This window comes from Lissotriton helveticus, chromosome 4_1, assembly GCF_964261635.1.
Source record: "Lissotriton helveticus chromosome 4_1, aLisHel1.1, whole genome shotgun sequence".
Taxonomy (NCBI): domain Eukaryota; kingdom Metazoa; phylum Chordata; class Amphibia; order Caudata; family Salamandridae; genus Lissotriton; species Lissotriton helveticus.
Window position 1 is genome coordinate 2,101,467,063 of NC_136063.1, and position 19,175 is coordinate 2,101,486,237.

The 19,175-nt window shown below is 46.6% G+C and overlaps 1 long non-coding RNA gene across 1 annotated transcript in view; it reads left to right on the forward strand.

Annotated features, from left to right (window-relative positions):
- The window catches only part of LOC144827804 (uncharacterized), a 45,825-nt gene extending 33,571 nt beyond the window's left edge, over positions 1-12,254 (forward strand). Inside the window, exon 4 of the long non-coding RNA XR_013610385.1 lies at positions 11,255-12,254. This is a non-coding gene — a long non-coding RNA (uncharacterized LOC144827804). The remainder of the gene's footprint in view (positions 1-11,254) is intronic.
- Positions 12,255-19,175: the final 6,921 nt, after the last annotated feature.

The window sequence follows — 19,175 nt, forward strand, 5'->3', positions numbered from 1 at the left end:
CGAAAACCTAAATACGACTTGTGATTCTGGTTGCTCCAGACTTGCACCCACTCCTCTGAAAAGGAGCACCCGCTCTGACCCTCCTGGTCCGAGTGAGAAGCAATCTCCCAGTTTCGCGTGGATTGCTCTTGCCAAGTGTTGTTTGCTCCGATCTTGAAGCCGACAGCGCCGATGGTGAGAGCCTACGTGGGACAGCTCGTGACCCGCTCCTGGACGTCGCAGATGCCCCAGAGTCCACGTGGCAGCGGAGAGAAGCTCCTCGACAACCACCTGATTGCGCCCGACATTGCCTGGTTCCATCCTGGTTCCACCCTGGTCACTGCTGAGTGACCCAGACTCTGTCCCCTCTGCTTTCAGGTACTTTTCGACTCTGATCCATCATTGGATCACACCGGACACTTCTCCTTCACAGCGCCTGCAGCATCTTCAGCTTCAAGCACCCAGAACCTGCGTGACGAAACCCGACGCCACTTCGACCCTATGCACCCGCTTCCTGTGGGTGAGGTAACATTGCAACGCCAGTGTTCCCACACTGGTACACACCTCTAGGGTCTGTGTCTAAATTTTTGTCCTTCTAGGTTCAGCGGAAGTATCCTAAAACTCTATTTGTGTAACTTTTACGCACCATTGACTTAACATTGGTGCATGCGTGTGCTTTAAGCACTGCACCCGAATCCCGCGGGCTTTTCCCAACTTCAGCATTGCTTGTCCCGACTACTCCCAGCGATTCCCTAGGCCCTAGGCCTAACCACTGTTCGATTGGTATCTCTTATACCACTTTCTTAATATATGGTTTGAGTGGCCACCCGCCCTCATCCATAATTGTGCAACTTTGTATGTTATACTGTGCTTTTGATTTAACGCTTGTGCCCCTTTGTTCATAAAGAGTACTGGGGATTATTTTTAGAAATAAACACATATATTTTTATAATATATACTTGTGTGGTGTCCTTTCATTTGATATTACAGGACTGTGATTGGTAAAACAGCTCGCTTAACACGACCTCTTGAGTTGAGCCTTTAAGGCTGCTTAGTCTATGCTACCCTTAAGATAGTTTGTCTACAAGGTTGACTTACAACCAGACACCATAAGGGGTTATTTGGACTGATACAAGGTGGTACCAGAATTGGAAACATCATATATCAGGCCAACTTCTCACATTGGTGCGCAGTGGTGCGGATTTGAGCTTGCTGTTGTTTTACCATTGCAATCTTTTTATCAAATTGAAAGATCACATCAAGTACCTTAGGTACATATAAATCAAAAGCTTAGCATATTTAAGTTCTACTGAACTTAGTAGTTGTAGATTAAAGGGAGTAGGACACCCTGACTACAACTCACTAGCAAGGTACAGTAGGAAAACACTTAGTGTAGGTAGGTGCATCACTTACACCACACTAGAGTCATGTCTGGCACAGGTGAAGCTCCAAGCTCTCTACCTGTGACAGTTGACCTTACCAAGGCAACTTCCAGCTATGACAAACTTAGCCATAAAGACTTGTGTGCCTTGTGCATATCAAGAGGGCTAAAAAGGGGTCGTGGCCCCACCATTCCTACCCTGATAGCCATTCTGGAAAAGGATGACTTAGATAAGGCGAGTGCAGCTCCCTTAGACTTAGGAGATGGAGTGAACCCCCCTGTACATGAGACTGCTCCAGAGGAGGAAGAAGAAGAGGAAGAAGAGGAGGAGGAGGAGGAGGACTTAGAGGAACCTGAAGATCAGGATCAGAGGGGTAACCAGGTTGTAGTTGCCAGGCTTAACCAGGCCAACTTAGACCTACTTGGGAATGGAGAGGGCCAGCACCTCCCCAGACCCCATAACCACATTCTCCCAGGCAACAGAAGGGTGAGATCTCCATCAGGGGACCCTCATATTTCTAGTGCCTCAAGAGAATCTCAGAGAGGAATGACTCCCTCTCAGAGGAAAGAGCATAGGGCCAGGATGAGGGCTGTCAAACTCCAGATAGAGAGGGAGGAGGTAGCCCTGGCTCAAGCTAGACTTGCTTTAGCAAGAGAACAGAAGTTGAGTGGCTTAGATGCCACTGGTGGCAGCATAATTCCTAGAGAGAAAGACAGGAGCTATGATAATAGAAACCTGACAAAAATTGTGCCCCCCTACAAGGAAGGGGATGACATCCACAAATGGATGACTGCTCTTGAGAAAGCCTGCATGGTACAGCAGGTTCCTCAGGATCAGTGGGCTGCAATTTTATGGTACTCCTTTTCTGAGAAAGGGAGAAATAGGCTCCTCACAGTTAGACCTGGGGATGCCAAAAACTACTCTGTCCTGAAGAGTGCTCTTATTGAAGGGTTTGGCCTAACCACTGAGCAATACAGGTTGCTGTTCAGAGACACCCAAAAAGCACAGACTCAGGACTGGACTGATTTTGTTGATTGTGCCACTAAGGCTCTGGAGGGTTGGCTGCAGGGAAGTAAAGTCTCAGACTATACATGATTGTACAATCTTATAATGAGAGAGCAGATCCTGAATAACTGTCAGAACCAGCTGTTGCATCAATACCTTATTGACTCTGATCTGACCTCTCCCCAAGAATTGGGAAAGAAGGCAGACAAATGGGTCAGAACAAGGATTAAGCAGAAACCCCAGAACCAAGGTGGTGACCAGAAGAAAACAGACCAGAAGGGTGGGAATCAGAAAGATAAAGAAAAGGACCAGAAGTCTTCAGGCCCCCAAACTAGTAATAAGGAGGGTGGTTCCCAAATGGAAACAAGAAAAAGAAGAATGATGGCCCAAAGAAACCTTGGTGTAATACCTGCAAATCAGTTTCACACTGGGGCAGTGAATGCACCAAGAAAAATCCAGTCCCCACCACTGCAGCTCCTAAAGCACCTGCACCCCCTAGTACAGTTAGCAGAGGTGGTACACAACCAAAGGGTATAGTAGGGTTAACCTTGGGTACTGAGATGGAATCTGGCCTAGTCAGAGTCCCTACTCAGGCAGTTCTCCTATATGATGTGGACTTATCCTTGTCCACTACAGTGAGTCCCAGTAACCTGGGCAAATATAGGCAGACGCCTTTGATAAATGAGAAACTGGCTCAGGCCTACAGGGACACATGTGCCAGTGTCACTATGGTGACACCTGACTTTGTGGACCCTGGACAGATTGTACTAGGTGAGAGTTACCTGGTGACCAATGCAAGCAACTCCACTACTACACATAGTGTGGCTGTTGTGAACTTCTCCTGGGGAGGGGTAGATGGCCTAAAGAAAGTTGTTGTGAGTGCAGACCTCCCAGTAGACTGTCTGTTAGGCAATGATCTTGAAAGCTCAGTTTGGTCAGAAGTGGAGTACAGGACTCATGCAGAAATGCTAGGGATTTCAGCACATGTCCTTGCAGTGACAAGGACTCAGGCTAAGAAGTGCCTTCCTGAACCAGTGGTGGATCTTGGAACAATAGACCAACCACAACCCAAGAGAAGGAGCAAAATGGTTAAGGCTGTGCCTTCCCCCTTGCCCCAGGTTGAGGATCAGATTTCACAGGAAACTGATTCTGCAGTCCAAGAGGAGACTGTCTCTGAGGAACTTGAGCCTGATCAGGTTGAGTTTCTGGGGACAGGGGGGCCCTCAAGGGCAGACCTGGGGCAGGCCCAATTAGATTGCCCTTCACTTGAACCCCTCAGACAGCAAGCTGCTGCTGAGGCTGCAGGGAATGCTCAAGGTGCCCATACAGTATATTGGGATGATGGACTCCTTTACTCAGAGGCTAGAGACCCCAAGCCTGGTACCATCAGGAGGTTGGTTATACCTTTGAAGTTTAGGGGTTTCCTTCTCACCTTGGCCCATGATATTCCCCTTGCAGGACACTTAGGCCAGAACAAGACTTGGGACAGGCTTGTTCCTCACTTTCACTGGCCTCACATGTCAGAAAATGTCAAGGAGTTTTGTCGCTCCTGTGTCACTTGCCAAGCCAGTGGTAAGTCAGGTGGCACAACAAAGGCCCCCCTGATACCACTACCTGTGGTGGGGGTACCCTTTGAAAGAGTTGGAATAGATATTGTGGGTCCCATGGATCCTCAAACAGCATCTGGGTACAGATTTATACTGGTGTTAGTGGATCATGCCACCAGGTACCCAGAAGCAATTCCCCTGAGGACCACCACAGCACCTGTGGTGGCAAAAGCCCTCATTGCAGTTTTCTCAAGAGTGGGCTTTCCAAAGGAGGTTCTTTCAGACAGAGGTACCAACTTCATGTCTGGATACTTAAAAGCAATGTGGAAGGAGTGTGGAGTAAACTACAAGTTTACCACACCCTATCACCCACAGTGCAATGGGCTTGTGGAGAGATTCAACAATACCCTCAAGGGAATGATAAAAGGTTTACCAGAGAAGCTTAGGCGGAAATGGGATATCCTTTTACCCTGCTTGCTCTTTGCTTACAGAGAGGTCCCACAGAAGGGGGTTGGCTACAGCCCTTTTGAACTTTTGTTTGGCCACCCTGTGAGGGGTCCACTATGTTTGGTGAAGGAAGGATGGGAGTTACCTCTCAAAAAGCTTAAGCTAGATGTTGTGGACTATGTACTTGGTCTCCGCTCCAGGACGGCTGAGTATATGGAGAGAGCATCCAAAAACCTGGAGGCCAGTCAAGAATTACAGAAAGCTTGGCATGACCAAAAGGCTGTTCTGGTTGAGTTCCAGCCAGGGCAGAAGGTGTGGGTGTTGGAGCCAGTGGCCCCAGCAACACTCCAGGACAAGTGAACTGGACCCTACCCTATTATTGAGAAAAAGGGAGAAGTCACCTATCTGGTTGACTTTGGAACCCCTAGGAGCCCCCACAGGGTGCTCCATGTAAATCGTTTGAAAGCATTTGTGGACAGGGAGGACATGAGCTTGCTCATGGCCACAGATGGGGAACAGGAGGAAGAGAGTGACCCTCTCCCAGACCTGCTTTCCCAGAACCCTGATGATGGTTCAGTTGATGGAGTAGCCTTGGCAGGCAGCCTCACTGAGCAGCAACAGATGGACTGCAGACAGGTTTTGCAAGCCCACAGACACGTGTTTTCACTCACACCCAGTCAAACTAACTGGTGCACCCATGAGGTGGACACTGGTGACAGTCTGCCTGTGAAGAATAAGATCTACAGGCAACCTGACCATGTCAGGGATTGTATAAAGGCTGAGGTGCAAAAGATGTTGGAGCTTAGAGTGATTGAGCCATCAGAGAGCCCATGGGCTAGCCCAGTGGTCCTTGTGCCAAAACCTCATACCCAAGATGGAAAGAGAGAAATGAGGTTTTGTGTGGACTACAGAGGTCTCAATCCTGTCACTAGGACAGATGCACATCCCATTCCAAGAGCAGATGAGCTCATTGATAAATTGGTTTCTGCCAAGTTTCTGAGCACATTTGATTTGACAGCTGGCTACTGGCAGATCAGACTAGCTGAAGAGTCAAAAGCCAAGACAGCATTCTCTACCCCAAGTGGACATTATCAGTTTGTGGTAATGCCCTTTGGTTTGAAGAATGCACCTTCCACTTTCCAAAGGTTGGTGAACCAAGTCCTTGCTGGGTTGGATGACTTTTGTGCAGCATATCTAGATGATATTGCTGTCTTTAGCTCCACCTGGGAGGATCACCTGATCCACCTGAAGAATGTTCTGGAGGCCCTGCAAAAGGCAGGCCTGACTATCAAGGCTACCAAGTGCCAGATAGGGCAGAGCAAGGTTGTGTACCTGGGCCACCTAGTAGGTGGGGGTCAGGTTCAACCACTGGAGAGCAAAATCCAGACCATACAGGACTGGGCTCCTCCAACTACCCAGACACAAGTCAGAGCCTTCTTGGGCCTGACTGGGTATTACAGAAAGTTTGTGAAAAACGATGGGTCCATTGTGACACCATTAAATGACTTGACATCCAAGAAGATGCCCAAAAAGGTTCAGTGGACAGTTACCTGTCAAAAGGCATTAGATGACCTGAAGAAGGCCATGTGCTCTGCACCTATCCTGAAGAGTCCTGACTACTCCAAACAGTTCATTGTACAGACAGATGCTTCTGAGTTGGGGGTAGGAGCTGTGCTTTCACAACTTAATCAAGATGGTCAAGACCAGCCCATTGCTTTTATTAGCAGAAGGCTGACCCCCAGGGAGAAACGTTGGTCAGCTATTGAGAGGGAGGCCTTTGCTGTGGTTTGGGCCCTGAAGAAGTTGAGGCCATACTTGTTTGGAACTCACTTCCTAGTTCAGACAGACCATAAGCCCCTCTTGTGGCTAAATCAGATGACGGGTGAAAATCCCAAACTGCTCAGGTGGTCCATTTCCCTACAGGGGATGGACTTTACAGTGGAGCACCGCCCAGGGACTGACCATGGTAATGCAGATGGTCTCTCCAGGTACTTCCACTTATAACATGAAGACTTATCTGGTCAAGGTTAAGTTTAATGTCCCTGCGTTTGGGGGGGGGGGGGGTGTGGGTTGTGTAGGAGAGTAGGGTCTGCTATCCTATGGTCACCCCAATTTTTGCTTTTTGCTTCACTGGTTTTCACCTTACGGAGGCTGTGGGCCTGCTAATCAGACCCCTAGACTGCTGTTCTCTCTCTAAATACATAATACATGTGCTATAGGTACATACCACAATTGGAAATGGACTCCTTGTCAGCCCCTGTACCATGCACTATAGGTGCTCAGGGCATAGGTGCCACCAAGGCCTACCAGGGGCTGCAGCATATCTTTTGCCACCCCTGGCTGGTTCTTAAATTGACACAACTGGCTGATAACTCAGCTGGGGCAAGATGGTGTAATCACCTCTTGCTTAGATATAGTATACCTATATCTAAACCTATATCTGGACACATATAAACCTGTGGGCCACTCCTATGGAAAGCCTTATCAATCCTGGAGGCAGAATGCGTGGTTTAATGTGAGATGGAGCTCCAGCATGAGCTGAGCCTGTCTGCAGCTGTCGGGAACAACTCCCTAAGCTGTTCCGGGATAATGCCATACCATATACTATTAAGTGCATTATAATCCTCGCGGTTATATGGCAACTTTGGTTTGGCTTTATCAAAACATGTCGTGTAAGGTGTCATACGATTTGGAATACTATCCCCTCGCCAGTCCTGGCGACGGGGATAGCATTCCACCCCCTAGAGGGAGAAGACATGTTACTTTACTGTAATGCGGTTGATTTTTAAAAAGAGCCTCCGATCCAGAAAATGGATGCTTCTGCCACAGACACGGGTCTGACCCCCTGTAGCTGACCGAAACTCAGCCAAGGAGGCCTGGACAAAGGATTTCCTGTCACAGGGAGGTGTCACACCACCCCAGACAGGAGATAGTGGATTGTAGCAGGGAGGTTTGAAAGAAACCAGACACTGCTTGGGGCGCACAAGCCTGCCCCTTGCATAATCCGGCCAAACCGGTTCTGGGGCCCATGAGCCCCTGTCCCAGCGTGGCCTGGATCAAAGGAAAGGGGTGTACCCACCCCCTTCCTGGGTCCTTCCCATAGGAGGGGACCTAGCAGGTAATCCAGCCCCCTAGATTGGTATAAGAATGGGAGCAGTGCCAATGCACTTTAGATTATCCTGATGAAACATAGGAAACGAAACTCTGGACCCTTCGACATCCTACTCAATGTAGAAGACTGAAGAATCTCCCTTGTGGTCAAGGAGTGACCACCCTGTGCAAACAGGCACCATCCAGCACCTCGACGTCTGCTTTGTTGCAGTTCCCGCCAGAACTCGAGCAACAGAGATCAACGAGATCAAGCTTGCCTGCCTTCTTACAGCCCGATCCACAGTCCCTGCAGAGCTGAGACCCGTGGAGGCGACCGGAAGCGTGGGGCACGCCATTTTGAAAAGACCACGAGACGCTGACCGTGCAGCCCACGAGTGACCCTTGAAGCTGTACACCGGGGTTTGAGAAGCCCCAACCCTGAGCCACTCTTGCACCAAAGCTCACCCCTCTACACTCGACGAGTGCTGCGTGGGGCCCTTCTGCTTTCTTTGGCTCAATGAGTTGGCCCTGTCATTTGCCAGCTGGCTTGTGGCCCCTGTGCCGGCGAAAACCTAAATACGACTTGTGATTCTGGTTGCTCCAGACTTGCACCCGCTCCTCTGAAAAGGAGCACCCGCTCTGACCCTCCTGGTCCGAGTGAGAAGCAATCTCCAAGTTTCGCGTGGATTGCTCTTGCCAAGTGTTGTTTGCTCCGATCTTGAAGCCGACAGCGCCGACGGTGATAGCCTACGTGGGACAGCTCGGGACCCGCTCCTGGACATCGCAGATGCCCCAGAGCCCACGTGGCAGCAGAGAGAAGCTCCTCGACAACCACCTGATTGCGCCCGACATTGCCTGGTTCCATCCTGGTTCCACCCTGGTCACTGCTGAGTGACCCAGACTCTGTCCCCTCTGCTTTCAGGTACTTTTCGACTCTGAACCACCCTTGGATCACACCGGACACTTCTCCTAGACAGCGCCTGCAGCATCTTCAGCTTCAAGCACCCAGAACCTGCGTGACGAAACCCGACGCCACTTCGACCCTATGCACCCGCTTCCTGTGGGTGAGGTAACATTGCAACGCCGGTGTTCCCACACTGGTACACACCTCTAGGGTCTGTGTCTAAAGTTTTGTCCTAAAACTCTATTTGTGTAACTTTTACGCACCATTGACTTAACATTGGTGCATGCGTGTGCTTTAAGCACTGCACCCGAATCCCGCGGGCTTTTCCTGACTTCAGCATTGCTTGTCCCAACTACTCCCAGCGATTGCCTAGGCCCTAGGCCTAACCACTGTTCGATTGGTATCTCTTATACCACTTTCTTAATATATGGTTTGAGTGGCCACCCGCCCTCATCCATAATTGTGCAACTTTGTATGTTATACTGTGCTTTTGATTTAACGCTTGTGCCCCTTTGTTCATAAAGAGTACTGGGGATTATTTTTAGAAATAAACACATATATTTTTATAATATATACTTGTGTGGTGTCCTTTCATTTGATATTACAGGACTGTGATTGGTAAAACAGCTCGCTTAACACGACCTCTTGAGTTGAGCCTTTAAGGCTGCTTAGTCTATGCTACCCTTAAGATAGCTTGTCTACAAGGTTGACTTACAACCAGACACCATAAGGGGTTATTTGGACTGATACAAGGTGGTTCCAGAATTGGAAACATCATATATCAGGCCAACTTCTCACACCGCAATATTGGAAAATTGTCCGTATTGCCATCCACATAGGATACTAACACATTGAGAAAAGAAGCTGGATCCAATGTACACTCCGGCTTGAGATGCTACGTCATCACGCCTCATGCAGGCAGGTGGCGCATTGGGCACCGGATCACGAACAAACGCAACTGCCCTAACTAAAATGGCCGCAGGTGCAGTGCATCTCGCCTCTCCTGTGAAATGTTAAAAAACGGCCCTGGGCTTCCATTCCGACATTGTCGGGAGGAAGGAGTGTATGCACGTAGGTGTACAGCGAGGGACGCACCTTGAGGCAGTAAGGGTATGAATGAGAAAAGGGAGTCGCAATTAAGGAATGTTTAGGAATCGCTATTTGTATAGCGATTCCTACATGCATAGGCTTTTGCGATTCCTTAATTGCGATTCCTTAATAATCTCAATTAAGGAATCGCAAAAGCCTACCTTGATGCATGTGCCAGTTAGGTCGTAACCAAAGACGTAGGTCAAACCAAGTCATGTCCAGTAAAATAACTTATTAGGAACCCTACCTTCACTTGATCTTGTGGAAATTGCCATTGGCAAAAGGCGAAATGCACCATTAGGGAATGTAAAAGTTCCTTTAATCAATCATGATCCCATAAAAAACCAGAGGCCCCCAGTAAGAATTATTGTGATTTTTGAAGACCTTAAAAATAAGGTCTGTTCTAAAGCTGACACTCCAAATCGACTGTTGTAACTCTTATTACAAATCCTGAACATGATCCCTCATACGGACAGGCCAAGAAACCTTTAGTGTGGGAATCTGTCAAGGACTTGACTCAAAGAAGGTCACTCTTCTTTCCTTTTTGAACAGTGTCAAGTATCTCCTCAGGAGGGTCCCTTGTTAAAGAAAAAACAACAGGGGAAAAACCTCCTTGGTAACCTTAATGGTTCTTGATGGTAGTTAAGAGGCAAAATTACGGTTGGTAATCAAGGCACCTAAACCATCCAGAATGAGAGTTGACTAGGAGTCTCCATAAGTCCTCTTAGATGCCAATTTCTTGAGAAACATCCTGATAGAAAAAGCAAAATCCCGTACAAAAATTAATAGCAATGTGTGATGTATGCAGCAAAAAAAGAAAGGAATGAATGCATTGTTGGAGCTGGGCTCACATTGGTAGTTTAGATCCAAATAGCAGTGCGTGGTTGTTCGGGTTGCAGCCCCCCGAGACGCATTAACACAGACATCACTGTGGAATTGATGCTAATATATGTGGACTAGACGATGCACTAAATATACCTGATTGCACTTACCTTGGAAATGTTATGATGTAATGAAAATGTTCTATAAATAAAGTTATTAAAAATATAAAAATCAAGGAATTAATGCATTGTGACACATACTTTGAAAGCCCAAGACTTCTCATATATCCCTGAGATAGAATATGATATCTTAGTAAGAAAGGTAAACTTCTAGGAAATGGTGTTACCAAGTAATGGTCTATTGATTATAAAGCCCCTATTTGTTAGGACCCAAATGCAGTGAGTCAGGTGTACAACTTGTCCTCCTATAGATCCAACTTGGCAATTACAAAAACAGGTATATGGAAATTGCATGGCAGGAATAAGAACTACAAACATGGTCAACCCAAAAGGAAATAACAGTGTCACTTCTGGGTCTCCGCAAGGCGTTCCGGAGCAAGAATGACAGAAGCAGTATAAGAACACTCTATGAAAGAAACATGGCTCCAGGCAACGGGTCTTGACTGTCTCTTGCATTTCACTGCAGAACTAGTTCACACCCAGCCTCCCAATCTGCAACTTTTTTGTCTGCTCCCTACCTACTCCTTTGTCCTCTTTTCATCTCCTGCCCCTGAAAGTACTTTCTTTTCAACACTCTACAGTCTTCAGCATCTCCTGTCTGTGCTGTCTTCTGGCTTTCCCTTTAGTTACCAGTTTCCCAGGCTGCTGGGACTGTGTCCAGGTCTTGCCTGCTGGCTTATCATCACTATTGCCAGCATGAGAACTGGTGCATTATTTTGTCTGAGTGCTACAGACCATAACATTTCTGAGACCACTGTTGTTTAATGACTTTGCTTGTTTATCTTATTGTCTTTCTCGGGGTGTCCCAAGAATATCTACCTAAGATCATCTGAACCAATGAAGAAGCCATTATCCAGCGCTCGACCAGATGGAAGGTGGAGTTGTTGTCTTTCTGTCTCTCTTTGATCCCTCCCTTATTTCCCCACAGATCCTGCCTCGGCCACATGTGCATTAATACATCAGAAATGTAGGGAAGGCATGGGCTATTGTCAGCATCCACAAAGGTGAACCCTTGACCATGTTTGACATCCTTTATGCATCCATCTTCTGCATCCATTCATGTGAAGCTGACATAGCCATGGAGACACCGATGCCATCAACGTGGAGTGAAAGAAAACTCTGCACCAAATGCATGCACCAGGAATGGGGTGGCTTCATCTTGCACAACAAGGCCACGGGAACACGCCACCACCAATGGGTTCGACTGTAAACCCTTCCCTGAGACATAATAGTGCTAAGGATACTGGAAAAAAAGCACAACCTTGGTGCACAAGATTTCCTGGTTCATCTCTCTCAAAGCCTATCATTACAAAAAAAGAACATTCTGTAGCACCTCACCCAGAAAGTACCCTTGACCAGCTATGGCTCCCAGCGTCATCCACTGGATTGTCTTGAGTGCTATAATTACTTCTAAGCCTGAAGGTAAAACTACAAACTGGGTAAATGTGGCACAATCATTCAAGCAGTAAATTGACCTCAGCTGCTATGTTTTATGGTTTGGCTGTTTTTCCGCCATTGGGCCCAAAGCTCCATAGAACCCTACATTGCACGTATCTGACCTTGGGACCATTGCACCCGCAGCACCCTGCCTTCATCGGCTGACTTACATTCATTGAAGTAAGAAGAAAACAGTCTGACCAATGTACCATTGCAACCTGCATGAAACGACCTCAAGGGCCCAGTCACCCTTGTCAATTGACTTGCACTGGCACTTTGTGTTCTTTGATGCACGCACTTTAACATTTAACATTTTTAAAGTTGCATTGACCCGATGGCCTTGGTAATTTCATACATAAATATTGTACTCGTGTTTCCCTGCAGAAAAGCCTGTTGTTTTATTCCATTGCTGCCAGTGATAAGTCCAGGTTTTCTTAATGATATAGGGGTGATTATGATTTTGGCAGCCTGCCTGCCGGACCGCAATTTTGGCGGTCGGGAGCATACCACCAAGCGGGCTGTATCCTGACCGTCGCATTACGATTTTACTGCCAAGCAGGTGGTGTTGCGGCAGCAGTATGCTGCAGATCTAGGAAAGAGCAGCAGCCAATGACGGCCATGCTTCAATGTATCTGGGCAGTTGGGTGCACTGTTCCCCTGTAGCACTGTCAGCAAGAGAAACAGTGTGCACTACCATGAAGGTGGCATGGGGCAAACATAGGTATCACCATGAATATGTCTCCAGAGCACACTCACCTTGTAGACATGAATTCACCCCCAAAACCTGCCTTTCCACCAGCCGTTTCATGGTGGTGTCCTTGCCATGAAAAGATCGGAAGAAAGGCAGGTTGTAATGGGCAAGGCGTCATTGCCTGCCGCAATCCACACCACCGCGGGAGCTCAGCTCTTGGCGGAGCGCCTGTCTGGATGCAGAATAGCCGTGGTCTCACCACAAAACTTGTGATCGGGCAGTTGGATCACTGCGGTGGCGGCTGTTGGACTGCCAACGCTGGTATGGCAGTCCTATGACCGCTGTACTCTTAATCAGGCCTATCATTTTTATTTTAACAGAGCACTGGTTTATTCATTTTGTGGGAGTTCATACCTTGCTATTCATGATCCTGGATGTTGAAGGTTATAACATATAGAACACCACACTTGCACAAGTAGATGTTATTTGGTTCAGGTTCCCAAAGAAGTAAAACATATTACAATCAAACCTTGGCAAAGTCAATAGGTTTGGCCTATGCAAAAGCAATTGAGTTTGCAAATGTGTTTTAGCCATGCTTTACACCAGTGTGCTGGTGTTTGGCATGGCTAAAAGTTAGTGGTATAAAGGAGAGTGGCATAGAGTGTCATGGAGGGGAATGGCGATGGGTGGAGTACAGTGTAGTAGAGTGGAGTGGCTTAAAGTGTTGTGTATTGAAGTAACATTATATGGAGTGGCGTAGAGTGGCATACAGTGCAGTGATGTAGAGTAGAGTGGCATAGAGTATAGTGGCTTGCAGTGGTGCACAGTGGAGTATAGAGCCATAAAATGGAGTAGCATAGAATGGAATGCTGCAGAGTGCATTGGCGTAGAGTGGAGTGATGCAGAGTAGAGTGATGTAGAGTGCAATGTCGTAGAGTGCAGTGTTGCACAGTAGAGTGTTGTGGAGTGCAGCGTTGTAGAGTGGCACAAAGTACATTGGCATAAAGTGTAGTGGTATATAGTAGAGGGGCGCTGAGTAGAGTGGCATAGAGTGCAGTGGCCTAGAGTGCACTGGTGCAGAGTGGTGTGAAGTGGCGTGCAGTGACGTTGAGTGGTGTACAGTGCTGTGGCATACAGTAGAGTAGAGTGAACTGGTGTAAAGTGTTGCAGAGTATACTGTCATATAGTGTAACAGCATAGATTTCCGCAGTGTACAATGTGGCGTTATAGAATGCAGTGCTGTAGATTTGAGTGGTGCATAGTAGTGTGTAGTGGAGTAGAGTATAGCTGCGTAGAGTGCATTGACACAGAGTGGTGTAGAATGTAGGGGCATGGAGCACTGCAGAGTGCAGTGGCATGGAGTGGAGTGATGTAGAGTAGAGTGGCATAGAGTGTAGTGGCATAGGGAGCATTGGCATAGAATTCAGTAGCGCAGAGTAGTGTGGCATAGAGTTCAGTGGCGTAGAGTTCAGTGTTATAGAGATTGGCGTAGAGTGCAGGGTTGTAGAGTTGGGTGTTACAGAGTAGAGTGCATTGGCATATAATGTATTGGCATAGAGTTCAGTGGAGTAGAGTGCAGGCCTGCAGAGTAACTTAGAGTGGAGTTGAGAAAAGTGGAGTTGTGCAGAGTAGAGTGGAGTGGCCTAGACTAGAATGATGTAAAGAGCAGTGGAGAAGAGTGTGGTGGTGCAGAGTAGAATGCAGTGGTGTGGAGTAGTGCAGAGTGGAGTGGAGTGGAGTGGAGTGGCGTACAGTGGAGTATGCATGGTATAGTATCACTCTGCCATTACAGAGTACACATTTTCCATTGAAATGACCATTACATTTGCACAGACATAGAGTTTTACTAATACAACTATACAGTTTACAGATACTTGCAAATGTGTGCTAGAAAAAAACTTTCCAACTCCCCAGTAGCTCGATTGTCACATAACTCCTCTCACTTTGAAGTCAGAAAAAGAAAAGTAACTGCTAAGCTCCCTCCGAAGACAGAGCCTGACATGTGACCTCTGTCTTTCATTGCACAGCAAATGTGAAATAGAACAAGATGTAGGGTTCTGTTTGCAGATATGCACACTTGTGGAAGAATACAAAAAAATGTAGTGTGATAACGTGAAAAGGTTTTGCTCCTTGGGAGGGAGAAACTCACTCTGGACAACCTAAAACAAATAAAGCAGGCAACTAGAAAGCCAGAAAATGTGAGTTACAAACCACACAGCCAATGTTAAGCAACAAATGAAATGCATTTCCAAAGAAGCTTTCTGAATGTCTCCAAGATGTCTTTAGCAAACAGACTTCGACCTAAACTGTTTTTTTTCTTTTTCTGTCATGGTTGATGGATTTATTTTGATTTGTGTTGCCTAGTTTTTTAAGTGTCACTTCACTCCACTAACCTATTTCCACTACACACTCTCATTTCTGTCATTATACCTTAAATCCTGTTAATAATTACCTACTCTCCCATTTGATATTATTGTGGTGTTAGAGCAGGTGTCTCCAACCTTTTCTGTAACAGAAGATACTTATATTCAGTGAAAATCATTTCAAGCTACTTATATTATTAGTATTTTAATAGAGACCACATCAGACAAGATTATATTAGTGGCCACACAATACAGAATTACTAGCACTGATCTTCTCAGTCCGTCCTTCAGGATTGCCTGCAGTGATGTACAAAAGGGGTTTGTTAATTCTGAATGCCTCTGTATGGGTAATTCATACCAGTCACAGCTTCAATGCCCCTTTCATCAAAGTAATATTAGTAAAAAGACTTCCCAATGCCACACGATTTGTCACTCAAATGTCAGCTTTAAACACATTTTCGAACTTCAGCAGTTTTTCTTTAAACATCATCGTACAAGTTCTGAAAATACACACCTTTACGTCTTAGATAAACAGGTCTCCAGCGCCTTGAAACCGTAACGGGTGATTTGCCTCGCTTTATAAATCCTTGATATATTGATCGAAATAAACACTCTTAATTTTAGTATGGGTGTATTAACTCAATTAGGCAAAAGCTCCTAATCTGGTGGGCTGGGCTGCACAGAGGAGAGCTACTTACAAAGAGTTGGACAACAACCTGCATATTATCAGCTGCTCCTTGGAGAAGCCTGAGCTAGAGAGATTCATTCAAAGTTCTTCAATCTTAGCTTTGCATGGAAAGAGCTCTCTCAAATTTGTGAAGTTGATTTACATTTCAGCTTTTTTCATTTGCACTTATGTTTACAGGAGGTTGGGTGCATACGCATGTCTCCAGCTTGGCTTGCTGAGCTACCACTTTGGTTCTCAAGCAAGACCTTTGCATCAGTGAAAATCCTGGGTGGTCCACTTTGTTTCCAGAGTTTACCTCTCCAGTTGTGATAAAAAAAGAAGATAAGCAGGCAGCCATTAATATCACAGGGGAGGTCTTTACAGTCTATCGAGTGGCTGCCATTTCTGGGCCAGGGATCACTTCAATACCAGACAACCAGGTGCATTCTTTCAAGGCAGACCTGCACCCTTCAGACATCTTTGGAAAGTAGCAAAGCAAACAGTGATTATGCTTCAAATGCATTTTTTGTGACGTTTCCATGTAAATGTGAGGTCTGGGTGTTCCTCTGCCTGGTGGCTCAGAATGTGGGGGAGTTCTGTTGTCTAGGAGGACGTGTGACCTGTGGCAACCTACATGAGGTCGCTGCTCTCGCCGCCCCCAGCCCCACAGTCTTAGACACCTGGCTGTTTCTAGCATTTCTGCTACACAGGCTAATGACAGTGTTTTCTGAAAGCAAGTTCTCTCAAGCTGTGTTGTGATTTACATTCAGAACACTGTGTACTAATTTTATCGTTTAGCAGGCAACCACTGGAGTTCACAGAAAGCGAACGGAATGTGCTTTTAGGATTTAATTCTCATTTGTTAAAGAAGGACTGTGTCCAACTCTCTCCCAAGTGTATGTTTTTTTTTCATGGACCTGCTTTGACAGTTTACAAAAACCAAAGTTCTCTTATGTGTGCCGAATAAACTAAATAGCATTCAGATTCAAAGTAAGGGACAATTACTTATGCAAATGTGTAGGTATCCGGGGCATACATTAGTGACCCTGTGTATGATGTAGCCCTCTTAGAATGCTGTGCAGGAGATGCAGGTCTGTAGATGAAGAAGAGTCTCATGATAGATTTATTTGCAGAGTTTTATATAGCGCGAACATGACCCTTCAAGGTGTCAGAGCCCTGTACAAGTAGCAATCAGGTCATACATATAGGAGAAAATGCAAGAGGGATAAAGAAGAGAACAAAACCACATTATCTTGAAGACCTGGAGAAAAGAATCTGTGCAAAAAACAGACCACTCTCTAGACCGTACATATCGACAGTGGGTGGACAAACATCCTATATAAGGACAGCTTTATACCATAGTAGGCACAAGGAATAGACCAAATGTTTGAAATTAGAGTAAGGGACAACATCAAGGAGGTCAAAGCATCAACTCATATAACACATTCCACTCACAGTCTCTTGTACAGAGCTGCACATTATAAGGCGGCTAAAAATGAGTCTAAAGAAGTGGTACCCAACCTTTGGAACTCAGGGTACCACCACTTAATCATTACTAGAACCTGGGGTTTCCCACTGAATCATTATTGGAATCCGGGGACCCGCACGAGTCATTACTGGAAGCCAGGGACTCCGGCTTAAGCATTGTCAATGATTTGAACCGCAAAACAATACACACAAAAATACAGAAAAAGCATTAATTAAACCAACACAAATGATGACACATTTTATTTTATTTGCAAGCACATATATAAATGAAATTCACTACCCAGCACACGTCAATTCTAAGTAAGGTTTCCCAATTCTAACAAGAGCAAACAGTTAGTAATATATCACCCAGTAAAAAAACCAGTGTAAACATTAATGTTCTTCTTTTCGGTGTTTATTCATGTAGGTTTCCACATCAGCTCTCAACAGCTAACACGTGCTTTGTCGCGCATGGGATGTTGTCCCACGACTTCCTCAAGGATACTTATTCCGTCTAGCAATTCTTTGAATTATGGTGATAATTCCGGACCACAATGGGTCTCTGTTGCGAGCGGTGTCTCGTACAAAAGCTCCTGTATCATTCTCAGTGCTCAGACGCTAGATGCCCGAGATGGTACACGCTGTGGGCAACTTTTACCCATATGATGTGGAGCTGCACCTCCTTAACGCAGTACTGGCAGGAAATCACACAAGAGACGGCTAGAATAACGGAGAGGGTGGTTCCCTGCTCAACCTGTTCCCTCACACTGCCAAAACCAAGACCACAGATAGGTTTCAGGACCTTGCATTTATCCTAGCGAAACAGTAAATTACTAGCAGCTGAAAGAAACCGGGAACAAGTGGAAACGGAGATCGTGAAATGGGCCAGGTGCGAGAGCAGGGTCCTGCTTAGAAATGCAAGACGGGGTGGGCAAGCTGGAAAAAGCTCAGGCGTGGGAGTGGCTGCTGGCAGACCTAAAGAGAGATGGTAGAACATCTGAAACTTCCACCCCAGTTAGACCCCCACAAATAGAGAACCCCCAGGGGCCAGGTTAGGACAGAACAGCACTACTGAGCCCGAGAGGGGTAAACACTTAACAGAACTACACAGGAGAGGACAGAGATGCGACAGAGGGGCTCCGGCGAAGCACCTTCACCCACATCTCAAGCGCAGGGGTGGATCCTGTCTGAGCTCAATAGATGTTGTAGGGAGACAGCAGTGCGGGTGGTAGGGGGAGGAGGGAGGTGTTTAGTTTAGTTATTTGTTGGGAGGGAGGAATCTTCCCGGTTGTAAGCGGAAGCGTTCTCCGACTCAATATGTGACTGGTAAACTCAGGACTTGGTGTTACCAGACCAGGAAAGGACTGCAATGTGATGCATTGAACTGATGAAATGAAATGAAATTAAATGAAAAGATGCTTGCTAAAGCGCACTGTGGCCAAGTGGCTTCCTGGCGCTGGGGGGGGAGTCAGTTTCTACAGTGCTACCGGGGGGCTAAACCGGAAAGGCCTGGGAAAAAAGAAAGGTTTTTAAAGCTTTGCGAAAGGAAGAGTAGATAGGGATGGACCGGATGGACAGCGGAAGGCTGTTCCAAAACTGGGAAGCCAGGACCGAGAAGCGGGTACCACCGGTTCGAGATTTGCGGAAACGGGGTACTTGAAGAAGAAGCTGAGATGAAGAGCGGAGGGTGCGAGTCGGATTGTAAGGGGTGACTAAAGAGACAATAAAAGAGGGGGCAGACTGGGTGAAGGCCAGAAAGGCTAAGCAGGCTAATTTGAAGAAGGAACGGAAGTGCACCGGGAGCCAGTGGAGGGACTTGAGGACAGGGGTGATGTGAGAAAATTTGGGGAGATGAAAAATGAGGTGGGCTGCTTGATTTTGGATTGCCTGTAACCGTCTTGATTCGAAAGCTGGGATACCAACATAAAGGCAGTTCCCGTAATCAAGACGGGAGGTGATGAGAGCCATAATGATCGATTTAAGAGCAGTGGTGGAGAAGAAGCGGGAGATTTTGCGAATGAGACGGAGGGACAGGAAACAGGATGAAATAACGGAACTAATTTGGGCATGCATGGAGAGGTCGTTGCTAAGCTTAATGCCCAAGGT